The following is a 15,710-nucleotide window of genomic DNA, read 5'->3' as shown; positions in this document are numbered from 1 at the left end:
AGATAGTCTTGGTGTTTTTTGTATTTTCCCAGTGATCAGTCTTTCCTAATAACTTACAGTGCAATCACACTTGCAAATGGTACTCTTAACATGAGGCTTTTCCCAAACTGTAGTATATTGACTTCTGAATAGAGAAGTCTCCGCTAAAGGAGCACAGTTTGTTTGCTTACACATTTAAAAAATTAGAATTTGTTTGTGTGTAGGGAACATGTACATCGGGCTTGGAGAGTAAGTTGATAGCTCTCAGTTCTCTTCACCAAACTGGATCCAACTTGGCAGTGTGCATCTTTACCCAATGAACAAACTTACCCGCCAAGTGTTTTTAAAACAATATGACCATAGCCTTGGTTTGCTGACTAAAGTGCCCCTGTGTTGCAGCTGTCATAAGAAGCGTTGCTCCTTGCTTTTTGGCTAGATTACCTCTCAACTTTTTCTTCTCGGGATTGCCTCTTAGTCTACTACAGATCCACAGAGACAACAAAGGTTCTTGTGAGACGCATGCTATCAGTCAGGCCCTGCCTTGTCTGTGTTTTTTTCCAGGCCCAGTGCCCCAGCTCTAGGTTTTCAACCTCCCTTTAACTATTTTGGGTTTTCTCTTTCCTTATGGCAGTGGGTCTCAACCTGTGAGTCTTGACCCTTTAGCTGTTGCCTACAAACATTGGAAATAATAAATTTATAATAGAAAAATCACACGCTTAAAATACCAATGAGAATCTTTTTATGGTTGTGGGGGTCACCGCAACATGAGGAACTCTCTTAAAGGGTCACAGCATTGGAAGGGTTGAGAGCTACTGCTCCATGGAAACTTAAGGAAGTTATTCTGCCACAAAAGTCACGTGGATTAACCATGGCTCAAGCCATTCCAAATATGAGACTTGATAATTTTTACTCTGCCACTTGATCTTTTTAATGTGCTGTCACAGGAAAACGTGAGCAGAATCTAAGAGATTCCTTTAATTACAAGGTACAAATGTCTGCTTGGTGTTAGATTTGCAAAGGAGGCAACTACTGGCTCTTTGGAAACTGTGCTCTATGCGTCTTTAGAAAATCTGTATCCTTTATGCCCGCTGCTAGCCCCAGAGCCTTAAGACAAGGGTAAGTCATTTGAGAGAAGGAATACAGATCCTTATATTAAAGGTGTATTCATTGGGCCCTGTTGATTTTTTTTTTTTTTTTAATGTGTGAAGGTTAAAATGTGTTAGTCAGGCTCCTTTCCTACTGTGGGATGGTGAGCTGATTCAAAAGGAAAGAAAGTACATCACCCCTCTCATATTTTAATAGCTTGGTTTGTCATCTCTTAAGAAGCAAATGGAAATCCTAGGAATATAATAGGAAATCTTATAGATATGGGTGATACATTTAATATCGAACATTTAAACAACAGATATAAATGCAGCCATTAGAAGCCATCTGCTTCAACAGCTTTAAGAAAAAGTAGCCAAGCCCAGACTGTTGTAGACATTTAGCACAGGCCAACCTAGGAAGTGTTGTGAAGTGTTAGCCATGACCCACAGCCTAGCAACATGACTAAGCACTTACTTTTTTTCTCTTTACGCATAAGGATATTACTTTTTAAGTTAATGTATGATGGTATTCCTTTGTCAGAGCATCGGCAGAGAAAAATCATATGCTAACAAAACCAGTACCTTGGGTTTTTTTCCCTAGAGTAAAATACTATGTAAAGAAACTCATTATAACCTGGGTGTCCTGGTGACATTACAACTTTCTTAAGAAACTACAGAAGTTTCCTCAGGTTTTCTGCAGTTTTCACTAGAGTAAGTAAATTCCAAGCAATCTATGCTAGGAGACATTATAACAACTTCGTTTTTTGAATGATTTATTTTATTTATTCAATATAAGTACACTGTAGCTGTCATCAGACACACCAGAAGAGGGCATCAGATCTCATTACAGTAGATAGTTGTGAGCCACCATGTGGTTACTGGGAATTGAGCTCAGGACCTCTGGAAGGGCAGTCAGTGCTCTTAACGGCAGAGCCATCTCTCCAGCCCCAAATTGGGACTTTATATGTGGACATTATCATGTCCAAATGTGGGGGTTTGTTCCCAACAATGATACTGTGCACATTAATCTGTAGAGTGTTAATGAAAGACTTGTAATGAAGACAAGAAAGAATAGCTCGTCCTCAGGCGATGAGTGAGCCTGACTGTAGTAGTGTTCTTTGTCTACCAAGAAGAGTAAATGTTTTTCATGCTGTCGTGTGTAATGGCTGCACACCATGTTCAGTTCTGAGCTTGGAGATGAGGTACTTACATATGACGATTTTTTACTGTCCTCAGTGCTTTCCCTTGCACTTGCTCAAATCCAGTATCGCTACATATGAAAAGCATTCAGGAGAACGGTTTGTTTGGATTTGAGAATTAGAAGTAACAGTTATGGAAGAAGGAGAGAGAGAACCGATTCAACCTTTGTGTGTGGGTGTGAGTGTGTGGGCGCTCACACACACGTGCGCATCTGCACTCACATATCACACACTTAAATTAATGAAGGATAATGGTACATTCACGATCCCTCTCTTCCCGTCACTGAGGCAGGTAGATTGCTGCCTTCATAATTTTTGAATTCAGATTCTAGCACATGAAATAATGCCTCAGTAATGTTTAGGTGCCCGGTTATTGACATAAAATATTTTTTTCATTACAACTAATGAGTAATCAGAATTGTCCAATACCATGTATAATTTGACAAAGGTCAAGTCGCTTGCAAATGCAAAACCCTTATCATTTTATCACAAAATGCAAAGCAGTCCTTAAAATTTTGGGATTCCTAAGTGGCACTGCCTAGCTTCTAAGGATTTGTTATCTAGGAAGGTCAGATACAATTCTCTTTGATATGCAATGTCCTTGACCTTTTAGAAATGCCTGTTCCTGCAGAGATAAACCTCAGGTTCTTATCTTTTACAAATGAGCAAGGCTACGGTAGTAATAACCCTAAAACCAACATCATTTGCTTGTCGACCGGTGATTTGCCGATGTGGTTTAATACTTGTGTTCTAAGCTATGTTCCATTTTGCCTATTAGTTTATTGTGTAAGGTCATCTACTGATATACTGAATCACACTATCAAGCTTTTAACAATTGTTAGATAGACTGAGTTCAAATGTACAGCTAAGCTTTGTTAGTAGTTTCTCATTATTGGCATTGGAATAATTTGACTGCTTTTAAGAGTGTTATTATTACCAACACCCTTTTATGGTAATTGTGGGACTGTTTTTCTTGTTCATGGTAACGTATATGCTCTGTGTTACTGCACAGTAAGTGTGTCTTTATGGAACGCTGTAGTAGGATAACTCGGAAAAATATACGAGTCCAAAAAGTATGTGAGGCTGTGACTTTAACCTGATACTTCCTGCAATAAATAAAGTCTATGAAAGTTATGTTTCATACAAAAAAGAGGATAGCAGAATACTGTTCATGTGCTCTGTTTTCTCAATGATTTCACATGTGTTGCTAACCTTTGAGTCCAAAATATTTTTTATGAATTGTTAGTGTTAGTTTTGCTTATGTTCACTAACAATCTCTTAACGATATGTAAGAGTTAAGTTCATAAGAATAGTGAAATATGAGATTTAGACAGTCACACACACCCAGTGGGCTTTATTTAATGCCAAATCTGTGCCAAAGAGTTCTACCAAAACTGAACATGTGCCAAGATCCAGATACTTAGTTAGTGAACAGAGTTCCAGAGTGTGCTGATTACATGCTTAAAACTGAGTTGTTGTTGTTATTGTTGTTTATATTTTTAATGTTGTTATTGGGTGGTTTGTTCATTTTGGATTTTTGTTTTCAGTTGTTGTTTCTCCCAATCAGGATAGTGAGGGGAATTTTATTAGGTGCTCATTTCTTTAGCCAAGCTGACATGACAGTGACTGTTGTCCCTTTGTAACCACCAGGTGTCTTGGTAAGGGGAAACTGCCTTTATTACTCCAAATAGCTGGCTTTCTTCAACTTTGAGCTTGGTTTTGGGACTTGGGTTGGTGGTGGACTGTTTTATTCAATATTTTTATAGATAAATGCTATGTACTTCATTTTTTCATCTCTGCTTCCTGCTCGGGAGGGGAACATCATACCCTTGGGGTCTGGAGTGTGATAGAGGAGGGCACCTGACTTCTTATCTTGCTATTCAGAAATGTTCAGGAGAAGTTGGAACGCCTGCCTTTAATCCCATCACTCCAACCGCAGAGGCTGACGGATATGTGAGGTCAAGGACAGATTGATCTACAGAGCTAGTTCTAGGACAACCTGGGCTACACAGGAAAATGCTGTCTCATAAAGAGAACCAAAAAGCAACAAGTAGTCCGTGTATCCTAGGCCCATGGGTTTTTTGTCACTGCAGCAAGTAGTCGTGCTAGAATAGAAGACAAGTGATTGAGGCTGTGAGACCGATGCTATGCTGTTTATCCTTCATGTGCATATTGAGTGCTCTGTAGTGGCCTGATTCCATTTATCCTACTACTGAGGTGTGTATGTGGCACAAGAACCAGCTCATTGTCTTATTGAAAACCCATCAAAAATAATTTGTTTCTCCTTACAATTTTGTAGGGCGTTACATTTTCAATATCTTGGACTGTGTCACCTTACTCTCATGAATTTAACTTTCTCTTTTTTTTTTTGCTTTCATAAATTTTTTTATTAGAAGATGAACAGTAGCTCCCTAATCAGGAAAATCGACTTTACGCTTTAACCTCTTCAGTTTGCCAGTGAAACTTTGATTTCACTCCTTTTCATGTTCCCATTTAATGATCACTACCACAGCCTTCTGAGGCATCCCAGAGAGGTTTTATAGGCAGTTATCTAACAGCAAAGCACACGTATAAGAATTTGTTGCATCAGGAACGCTACTCTAATTATATATCTAATTTCTATGTAGAAAACAAACTGAGAAACCCTGCCTATCTGGGACATAGCTTTTAGGAGACCATTGCTGTTCTGTGCTCGATTGCTCAATGGTAGAGCACTTCCCTGGCATGTGTGTTGCACAGGGTTTAATCTCACACACAGCAAAAGGAATATTATTCATTTCTACCTGCACATTTGTTTTTGGAATAGCTAACTATGAAAATTGCAACTAGTACTTTATAAACGTAATCTGTATAATGGGACTATCCCATCAGGGTTACTTTCCCTTTGTGTACCTTAAAGTAATCCAAGGCCAGCCTTATCTACAAAGCCAGTTCCTGAACAGCCAGGGCCACCTAGTCTCAATTGGGGGGGAAAAAGAATGAAAAAGAAGATTGATACTCTCTTACTGTGTTAGGTAATGTATCATTTTCACAAACTTCAATTGATGGTAATGAAGGATTTAGGTTTCAGGAACAGATTGTCAGAGAAATTTGTATCCAGACATCCTTATTGGCCTTGAATTCATTTAGAGGCATTTTTGCTCCTTCTCTAAATGGCGTACATTGCCAGTTGTGTTTAGTTCAGTCTGGGTGGGAGTCAGGCTCCCCACACTCGAGCTACTGTTCATCTTCTAATTAGCTTAGAGAAATGACAACACAATGTCATTTTTAAACCTTTAACAGTGTGAATCTAGATAGAATTAAGTGTCTTCTGTTTCAAGTTGCTTATTACCCTATAATTTTAAACCCCCAGCCCAAGACTATTGATAACACTGTCAAGAGGTGGCTTTGGATTCAGAACCTCTGAATTAACTGATTTAGAGCCTTCAGGGCTTTTTCAGAACCTCTTTCCCTCTCAGATCACTTTTTCATGTTGACCTAGATGTTTTTCTACAGTTCAGGTCATTTACTATTAGTATCCAGTTCTCTCAGTAGTCAGGATAGTGAATTAGCTACAGATCTATGTAACTAGCAGTTACATAGATCAGTACAGAAATTTGGCTTATATACTCTTGAGGGACAATATGTACAAAATGGTCTATGGTTTAGAGGAAAAATTGTTTCCTATGTCTAAAGATGACAGACATCCAGGTCTATGTGTTAAACCTTAAAGACTGACTGGAGTCACTAAGAAATTTGGGATGGCATACCTAGAGGAGAGTTTGACAGGTAAGGATTTTTCTGTCCAGCATAGCTGCCATCCTCTTCTTCCCTAGATGTCTGGTTTCTTCTCAGTAGAAGACATTAAATCCTTGAGTAGCCATATCTAGGAAATGCTGATCCTCAGTGAGACAGGGATAGCAGCGATGCTATGGTCTGCCCTATCCTTCTCATCCGAAAATATTCTATTTTCACAGGCAGGCTTTCTCCAGAATTTCATTGTTCTTCCAAATAACATGTGAAGTCTTTTGAAGTATTTAGACACTAAAATGTTTATTACTTTACTTTGAAATATTAAATATGTTTAATATTTATTCTTGTTTTTCTGATCTCAAAGCATTATAAAACAAAGTATGTTGGCACATGCCTAGGATCCCAGCATTTAAGGCGCTTATACAGGAACACCGTCTTGACTTTTAGGCCGGTCTGAGTTTCTTAAGAACAAAATCCATGAAGATATTTTCTGTGTAGACCTTTACTGTTGATCTTTACTATTCAAATAATGCATTAATACCGAGTATGTTTTTATTTAATAATCTCACTAACTTGGAGGACATCAAGGGAAGACTTTGAAAGGGAAGCTCTAATGTGGCCATGCAAACAGTGACTGTAGGGTTTGGGCCTTGTCCATTAGCTAGCCTGTTCGATTATTTCACTAAATACTAGCTTACTTATGGTTCCTGTTAATGTTGGAGCTGACAATGCCATGAATTAATAGAAGAAAGTTAATTACTATTATAACTTTTGAATGGTCAATGGTGTGTGGGGAGGGGTCATGGACGGTTTCAATGAGCCACGATTATGAAGTGAGTCCATGCAGGAAACTAGATGATTCTTCTGTTCATGCTCTTGATTAGTAAGCTGTTGCCTTTCTTCTTTGTTCTAAGTTAAAAGCTGTTGAACAGTTGTGTTATAGCTGAATAAAGGTTTTTGTATAAATACAGAAAATTCTTTTTGTGAACTGGTCACAGCTGACCTGAAGCTCAATTTTAACTAGGAACTAGCTATGTTAATCCCTTAGTTCTTGCGACAGTCAACGCAGGAGAGCAAGAACCAACAGATGACCTTGGTGATCAGGAAAACTTCATGGATCCCGACAGCAGCGTGGAGTGGTGTTCCTCTGAAGAAATCCTACTCGGATGGATATAATACAACCTGCTAAGTGTTCTAGCACTTAGCACGTTGTATTATTATTGTCCGAGGCTATGGCTCTCGTCTATCAGAATAAATCCGTAAGGGCAAGGATGGTGACTTTGTATTCACAGTACCTAATCCGGTGCACACTGTAGGCCTCATTAAATGTTTGTTGAATGAAAAAATGAATCATCAACAGACATTAATTGGGCGCCTGCTCTGTGATCTCCATGAGCTCAGCTTCTTCCTGCCGATGGCCTTCAACGTCCAAGCTCTCTACAGCGTGCTTGCTTCCGAAGTTCATTTCTGTACTCTGTGTAGTGTAATGATAGTGGATATATTTTATCTTTTGAATCAATTCCAACTTACTGATAATGTATATGTCTCAACTGTGTTTTATGAAAAGTATTCCAAAGCTGGTTCTTTTCTATACTGACGGTGTGAAAGCGATAGTAGCCACAAGTGTAATGTTTTCTATGAAATACTGCATCTGTCTGCCTGTCTTCTGGAATTGCCTGCTTGTACTGTTGCATAGCTGCTGTTGTTACTATATAATTGCTACCAATTACTCCCTAGGTTGGACCACTGATCATTGAGTAGGAGCTTCATCTTTAAAATTTGGGGTGTGCAGTTATGGTTGGTATTCATTTTCTTCCTTTGCCCAGCTTTTTCTGTACCTCCGTTTATAAACTTGGTTGTTGCTCATAGCTCCAGAAAGATATAATAACAGGCAGAGAAGCCAGGACCTCTGTGTGGTAAGCTGAGAACAGGAAGTGAGGCCAGGGTAGAAAACCCCAGTCCTGCCCCTAGTTACATACACTTCAAGTAAGGTTGTCCTTCTGTAAGGCCCCATTGCATTCCTAAATGCTACCTCCAGCTGGGATGTGAGTGTTCTAATACATGAGCTAGGGGCACATTGCTTTTTCAAACCACCACAGAGGGCAGAATGCGTACCCTGGTAGAATGTAGCTTTCTATGAAAGGAGCTATCTCTTCAGTGGAGCAGGCAGACTATAAAGAAGACCACTTGGAGTGGTCATGTAATAATTTGAGGTTAGGGGGCTGGGGATTTAGCTCAGTGGTAGAGCGCTTGCCTAGGAAGCGCAAGGCCCTGGGTTCGGTCCCTAGCTCCAAAAAAAAAAGAACCAAAAAAAAAAAAAAAAAGAAAAGAATTTGAGGTTAGGCATAGACTCTGTCTAAGAAGCTCAACATAAACAAGATTTGTGGTTTCATGTTTTGTTTCTTGCTAGGTAGTCCTAGCTGTCAAAAAACTCCCTACATAGATCTAGAAGGACCCAATCTTGTAGCAATCCTGCTTCTGCCTCCAAATTACTAAGATTATAGACATGTGCACATGTTCAGAAAAAGTGTTCTGTAAATCATCTTTTAGGATGAACTATGGGGAATGAAAGTCAACATGTTACATTAGCACTAATCGGAACCAGTCTAGGATCAGGAAACATCCCATTTACTGACTCATGTAGAATTTCTGTTGGCTGTTTGGGATGATGCAAATGAGATTTTAGAAGGTAAAACACAAGAAAGTCTTAGCTGACCAAACCTGGCTGGATCGCACAGTTGGTCCTCACACTACTTTTCTACTGTCCTGGCTGCTGGGGTTAGGATCCCTGGTGTCAGTATTTCAATGGTGATTTAATAATCACTGTTCTCAGGACTAGTCCTTTTAAAATCTGGGCTGCTTTATAGTCACTCATGGGGCTAAGTTAGAAAAGGCAGAAAAAATGGAAAATGGTGTCTGAGTTGACCACAGTCACACAGTGCCTCATGTAACAAGAAGTCAGCGTCATGATACTCTCTGGAGCACTGGGGCCTGTTCTCAGGCTCACGCTAACCCTTTCATTCGCTTTTGTTTATATGAACCATTCCTTTCCGCAGTATTCATGTCTTTACACACAACACACAGAAATCTCTGTGGTGTACTAGGGTACTATTACACCCCAATAGTGAAAAGTCCCTCAGGCCCAAGTATCCGAAGATAACACCAAAATACCAGCTTAGAATGAAGGGGTGGCCAGTGGATTTGAAGGAAGATGCAGACTTTTGTGGTCACTCCTACAGTGCAGAACAATCAAATGACGCCATGTTGGCAACCAGAGAAGCTATATACAAGAACAGGAGCTCTGTGAGAAAATATTGTAGCAATTATATTTTCTACAACAATCATGGACATTGGCAGTCTTGGTTAGGTCTCTGGGGATGGGGGGTGGGTAGAACATAGGTGTGAGAAGTCTTGACTTTCAGTTATTTTCCTTGAATTCCCAGAATACATTTGAGTCAAGTTTTATGTGTTATCCTTGATCTTGCCTCCTCTTTCTTATGTGGACTCCTTAATTCCTACCTCTCTGTTTCCCTGCCCAGAACTGGAAAAGGCTGCATCGTGAATGAAAACACAGTGCAGAGTGGGACCCGTGTTGCTCTCTGGATAGAACAACAAGAGTGGCGCCCCAAGAAGATGGAGAGTGACGTTTTGGGAGTTTCCCATTGGAGCAAAGTGAGAGAAAGATGGAGTGAATGAGGTGTCTTTATTTTGTGAGGGATACATAAACTGCTTCTCAAGGATTGGAGATTTCTACGTATTACTCCTTTTTAAAGATTTCTATTTACCCGATTGACAAACCAGATCAGGGTTTTCATTGAATTCTGCTACATGGATAAAGGGCTCAAGGGCAAGGGATAGCACCAGACGTGCTAATTAACTGAGTGAAAAAGTACAACAAGCATTCCCTGAAGTAGCTCCTGCTGTTTGTCCAACAGGGAATTTTTCTCATGGGAGATGTTTGGCACAGGGATGTTTCTCTTCATGTAACTCTTCAGCTCACCAGACAAGTTGAACTTAAATTTTTATGGTCTTGTGAGTTAGTCCGATAAATGAAGGAGCAAGAAAGCCAACACCCAGTTGGCAAGAATATGACCTACTGACTGACAGCCATTAAAAAACTCGATTCAATTGGCCTGAGCTTTTCTGTATTCTATTAAAAATGAAATTTCCCCCTCAGTGAAAGTAACATGATCAACATTTTGAAAGTTATGAACATGCACAATTATATAAGCCTTGAAGCAATGACTTGTAAAAGTATGGATACTCTTCCTGTAAGCGGCCAGAGGTGACCCGTGGTTCATGACTCTCTAGACCCACAAAACCATGCAAATTAATAGACTCAAACCGTTATGTTCACATTAAGTTTAATATAAGTTCTACATCGAATATGTACTTCTGGATTTATTATTGTACAAATTGGACTTAACAAATTTTTAATATAAAATGTATTATACACCATACATTAATAGTTATATATCTTGTTTCTTGAGAATTAATTTCTACCAATTATTTCCTTTTGAATACTTGCTGTTGAATTATTCTCAATATACTTGTACAAATTCCTGCCTGTAACTAGTAAATGTGGATATTTCATTAAACAATTACTATATAACATTCTCTGGAAGGTTCTGCTAATAATCTCATCTGTGGTCCTATACATTGTTAAAAATATATAGTTGCATATCTTCCGTTCCTGCAGAATGCTTTTGTAGCTGCCGTTTTCTGCAGGGGGTCTGTGTTGCCCTGCCTTTTTCGTGATTTGCAAAGTGGAATTGAGTATTGCTATCGTGCCAAGCAGTAGGACGTCTTACATAATCAGTCCCTTTTTACTCCTATGCATGGGAACAACTATTTTGATCTATATACACAGCAAATGTTTGAAATTGAAATATGTCAAATCATATACTGTGTTTAGAATTAGGAGTCTGGCTGCTTTCGCTTCTTAAATGGACCCATTATTTACCCATGCTGGTGAGTTTTACACGATTCTCTAATTGTTCAACATGTGGGATCGTTCTACTTCTGACAGTTACGAGCAAGGTTCATATGTACTTTTAGGTATAAGGTTTTTAAGATTTAGATTAATTGTCCTTAGTTCTATGTATGAGTTCTTGTGCTTATAGAGGCCAGACGCTTAAGGTATCACATTTCTTCTGAACCTGGTGTTATATAAATATTTGTAAGGTGTCCAGCACGGGTGAATTTCTTTTTCTTTTGGTGTTTAATTCTTTTCATGTTCCCAATATGAATTCTGTCAGAGGACCTTCCGTTCTTTATTTCCTTTGCTGTACTTTACACTTTGATGTGATCCCATTTGTCAGACTTTGCTGTTATTTCTTAAGCTATTCCTTTTCAGAAATTATTGCCTTTGATTTTAATGCAAAGTATTCTCCATTTTCCTTTACAAGTTGTAGTTTCTGGATTTACATTAGGGCCTTTTATCCATTTTGCACTATTCTTTGGATAGCGGGAAAAGCAGAGATATTCTGTAAGTGGGTATCCTACTCTTTCTTTGGGAACTTTGTGTTGAAAGCGGAGAGACACGCTCAGTGTTTACAGCCCAGCCCTCGCAATAGGCTCCCATCGTGATTCAGCAAAGTTGGTTCTCACTTTGGTAAGGGAGCTAAGGCATAGGTATGGCTTTTAAACATACTAGATTGGTGCCCGTGGTACCCATCTAGGCAATTTGCCAAATTCAAGGTGAAAGGAAAAGCATCTGAATGTGACAGAGCCAGTGACATGCCCACCAAGTCTCAGAATTATTACCAGAATACACCTTGTGGTAAAGGTGCCAAGGCATGGGATTGTTTCCAGTGAGAATTAACAAGCACAATAGTTTGTCACTATGAGCAGGAGTGGAAGCTGAATTCACCATGGCAGATGCCTATGTCAACTATTTTAATAAATCCATTCGTGGGGGTAGCTTGAGAGGTGGCTTGTAAGCCCTTTGGTGGATTCCCAGCACCCTGTTTTGGCTTCTGCATGGAATGTGCACATACATACATGGTGTACAAACAGACATGCAGGTAGAACATCTATATGCATAAAACAAAACCAATCATAATGCTGATGTTTTTTTAAGAAGGTTTTCTACATCCTTGTGGTCTCCTGATCTAGTATAGTCTGAAGTCTGATATTGGTATTGGTCATTGGTCTGATGATTGCCTTGGCTCTTTTCGTATGAGTTGCAAGATTTTACTCCAGTTATTTGATGAATATCATTCAAAATTTCTTGAGAATTTCAGTTTAGATGAGGACATTAATATGACTTCTGTTTAGTGTTGGTCAGTGTCTAATGTATTAATCTGGTTTACAGTTTTCATTTCTAAAGTCTTGGTTAGGTTTGTTTGCATTTTGACATTTTAAATTCGCTTGTGAATGAAATTCTTAGTCTTTCTCATCGTTTTCAGTATTTGTTTACAGAAAAGCTTCAGGTGGCAATGGTGTGGGCCTCATTTCTCTAGCTAAGGATTCAAAGCTATTGACTAGATAGTGTGAGGGTGGGCAGCCCTATGACATTCTTTATTGTTGAGAAAACAGTTTCAGGTAGACTCCATTGAACGTTGTGTTCACTCTGCATTATATATGGCACTTAGGCTGAGATAATATTCTTCTTAAAGAAGTCATTGTCAGCATCAAAGATGATCATGTGATTTTTCTGGCCTTGGTTCTATGCATGTAATATATTTCATTTATTGTATGTTTATGAAGGACAAAATAGTGTGCATATTCAGAGAATGAGCTTGATGAAGTCCTTAGGGTAGAATTCAGTGAGTGAAAGTGCTCCTGAGCTTTTCTTCAGTTAGAAGACATCGCCTGGTTGAGTGGTTGTCTAGCATCCTGTATCCCCAGCACTCAGAATAGTACCAGAAAGAATAGCAGTCATTCTCTAGTTCATAGCCAGTAGAATCCTTAACCATAACACCCTTTCTTAAAAACGTGTGTTTGTATGTGTGTGTGTGTATGTCCCAAACAACACAAAATTCAGTCGTAGTTAAGCAAACAATTTTGGTGGTAAGGGGAAATACTTTATCCTGCTCTTCATTTATTATTTCCCATCAACAAGTAAATTTGAACAGAGTTTGTTCCTTTGTCTAATTCAGGACAGTGTGTGGTTGGTTTCAGCTCTCCTTTTGATGTTGGAGTGTATTGCTGTAAGCTTCCCTTTTTATAAATGCTTTTCCTCTATATCAAAGCCAGAAATGAGTTGTGTTTACATTTTGATTTATCTCCAGATAGTTTTTGCTTCCCTTTTGATTATTTCTGTGACCCACTGATTGGTCAGGAGTATGTTGTGTCATTTCCTTGTATTTGTAATTTTTCCAAACTTCCTGTTATGATTTCTTATTTCATCACGTTAAGGTCAGAAGCATTACTTTAAATTATTTCAATTTTCCTAAATTTGTCGAGACTGTGGATGATCTTCAATGTGATCTACAGCAATTGTTGTATTTGTTGATAACATATGTATGCTTTTAGTGGTGGAATGTTCTGGATACTTTCGTTTCTTTTGCACTTGCGTTGTTCTTTCAGTATTTTCTTGCTAATTTTCTGCCTCTGCCCTATCCACTATTGAATGTGACATCTACTTGCTTTATGTGTTTACATCTTGGGAGCATAGGCATTTACTATATCTTCATGGGCTTCTTCTTTGTCTCTTGTGATAGTACTGACTTAACATATCTCTTTGCTTTTATTTACAATTTATATCAAGTATCTTTTTCCATCACTTCATCTTCAGTATATGTGTACCCTCTTAGCTGTAGATTCTCTAGTCATTGAACACAGCCACTGAGCAAAGCTTCAGAGATGCTCAGTTGACCTTACAGAGCTCAAGACTGGATTCAGCCATGCACGCGATCCCCTGCCACAATGAGATGATGCTCACTGGATAATTGCTCCAAAGCCAGAGGAGGAGGTGGTTCCACAGACGAGAAAGATGAAGACATAGAAGACACTGAAGACACAAAAATGTATGTCATAGGAATCGATCCAGCACAAAATAAATGCAGATAAGTTTTTTTAATGAGAGAGAAAGCTCAACTGGCTGAGAAGCACTTAAAGAAATGTTCAACATCCTTAGTCGCCAGTAAAATGCGAATCAAAATGGCTAAGATCAAAATCTAAGGTGCCAGCTAATGTTGGCAAGCATGTGAAAAGAGGAACACTCCTCCAGTGCTGGTGGGGTTGCTTCTGTGAACCCCCTGCCGCCGCCTAGCAAGGTATTATGGCGTGGACTTTGCCTTCAGGAACACTGTGCTATGGACATTCACTGACAATACCAAGACCCAAATGCCTGCGTGCTGCCAGCCAGCTGAAGTAAAGACGTTCTATTGGCCATGAACTGTGTCTGACTGGTCAGCTGGGTTGGGGCCTCCCCATCACAGATGCAAGTATTGATTCTTGATTTCATTATTTTCTCTGTTTTCCTGCAGCTGACTGAGCTTCTTTAAGATAGCTATCCCGAATGCTTCACAGGTAATACACGAACCTACATGTTCAGAGGGTGCTGGGACTTTATTTTGTGACTCTGATAGTTTCGTGTTTTTCCTGACTTTGTGGCCTTTGCAACTGTCCATTTGGAGAAGTAGCCACCTCTTCCAATCTTCACAGATTTGTAAATCTCTACAGGACAAAAATCAACCTTAAAAGGCTTTCTAGGTTCTACCCAAAAGGATCTACAAGATGGCTCACAACCATCTAACTTCACGTTCAGTAACTTGATGCCACTTTTGACCTTTATGTTCAACTGCACATGCATACTGCACTAATGTATGCAAGCATAGAAAACAGAATTTTTAAAAGATTTTCTGAAATTTGTCAAACTTTGCCTATAAGTGTGTGTGTGTGTGTGTGTGTGTGTGTGTGTGTGTGTGTGGCGGGGGTTGGGGATTTAGCTCAGTGGTAGAGTGCTTGCCTAGCAAGCGCAAGGCCCTGGGTTCAGTCCCCAGCTCCGAAAAAAAGAAAAAAAAGAAGTGTGTCTGTCCTTCAAACCTTTCCATTGTGTGGAATGTAATCGTGTGTCTTTTGCCTATTCACATTAGTGCTCTAAGTGGTTTGTGCCAGGTCGGCACACTGAGATAAAAAGATGACCCATGTTTCTCTCATTCTCTTTCTCCTGATGGAGCAGTGTCAGAATCATGTGGGACCTCCCACTACCTGAACCATGCCTCTAAGACAGCTGCCCACTGCGATTTCACACCATCTGCAGAGAGCAACAGTGGCCATTCACCAAAAGCCTGGCTGACTGCCAAGCTGTGCACTCTACGCTGAAAGTTGCTCTTTGGTGAGCTCTATACTAGCATCATGTCAGCTGCTATTCACAAGACATAAGTTTGGATATAGAGCTATGCATGCTCTATGCCTTGCTCTACAGTCAGCTAAAAGTCACCATCAGCTGAGGTCTACACTCCTGGCTGAGTACAGCCTTGGGCTGCTGAGCTCTTTCTGTGCTCTTCATTGTCTTCATGTTCTGGCATTGATCATTGTACAAACACTGGGAGTGAAGAGTCATTAAAGAATGTTCGTTAGATACCACTTCAAAAGGCTGGAGATGATTGGTGAATGTCATGACTCTTCCTCCTGGCACACATATCAAGCCCCCTAAATTAATCTGTTGAATTGCACCAGTGTGAGGAACTTGATGGATTCAGGAAAGTGAAACTACGCTTCTCCATATAAATGTCCATTCAGAGCCAAAGCCATGCATACCATG

The 15,710-nt window shown here is 39.5% G+C and overlaps 2 long non-coding RNA genes and 2 other non-coding genes across 5 annotated transcripts in view; 3 read left to right on the top strand and 1 right to left on the bottom strand.

Moving 5' to 3' along the window:
- The window catches only part of Ftx (FTX transcript, XIST regulator), a 41,986-nt gene extending 31,379 nt beyond the window's left edge, over window positions 1–10,607 (top strand). The window contains exon 8 of the long non-coding RNA NR_130116.1: window positions 9,535–10,607. This is a non-coding gene — a long non-coding RNA (FTX transcript, XIST regulator). The remainder of the gene's footprint in view (window positions 1–9,534) is intronic.
- Jpx (JPX transcript, XIST activator) overlaps window positions 1–15,710 on the bottom strand; it is a 153,725-nt gene that overhangs the window by 66,169 nt on the left and 71,846 nt on the right. The gene's annotated exons all lie outside the window — the stretch shown is intronic.
- Window positions 7,157–7,224, top strand: Mir374b (microRNA 374b). The gene has a single exon (NR_032135.1). It is a non-coding gene; the product is annotated as a microRNA 374b (primary transcript).
- On the top strand, window positions 7,302–7,380 carry Mir421 (microRNA 421). Its single transcript, NR_031947.1, has one exon. It is a non-coding gene; the product is annotated as a microRNA 421 (primary transcript).

This window comes from Rattus norvegicus, chromosome X, assembly GCF_036323735.1.
Source record: "Rattus norvegicus strain BN/NHsdMcwi chromosome X, GRCr8, whole genome shotgun sequence".
In the NCBI taxonomy this organism is placed as follows: domain Eukaryota; kingdom Metazoa; phylum Chordata; class Mammalia; order Rodentia; family Muridae; genus Rattus; species Rattus norvegicus.
Note: the sequence above shows the minus strand (reverse complement) of the source record. Positions and strands in the feature narration are given on the sequence as shown.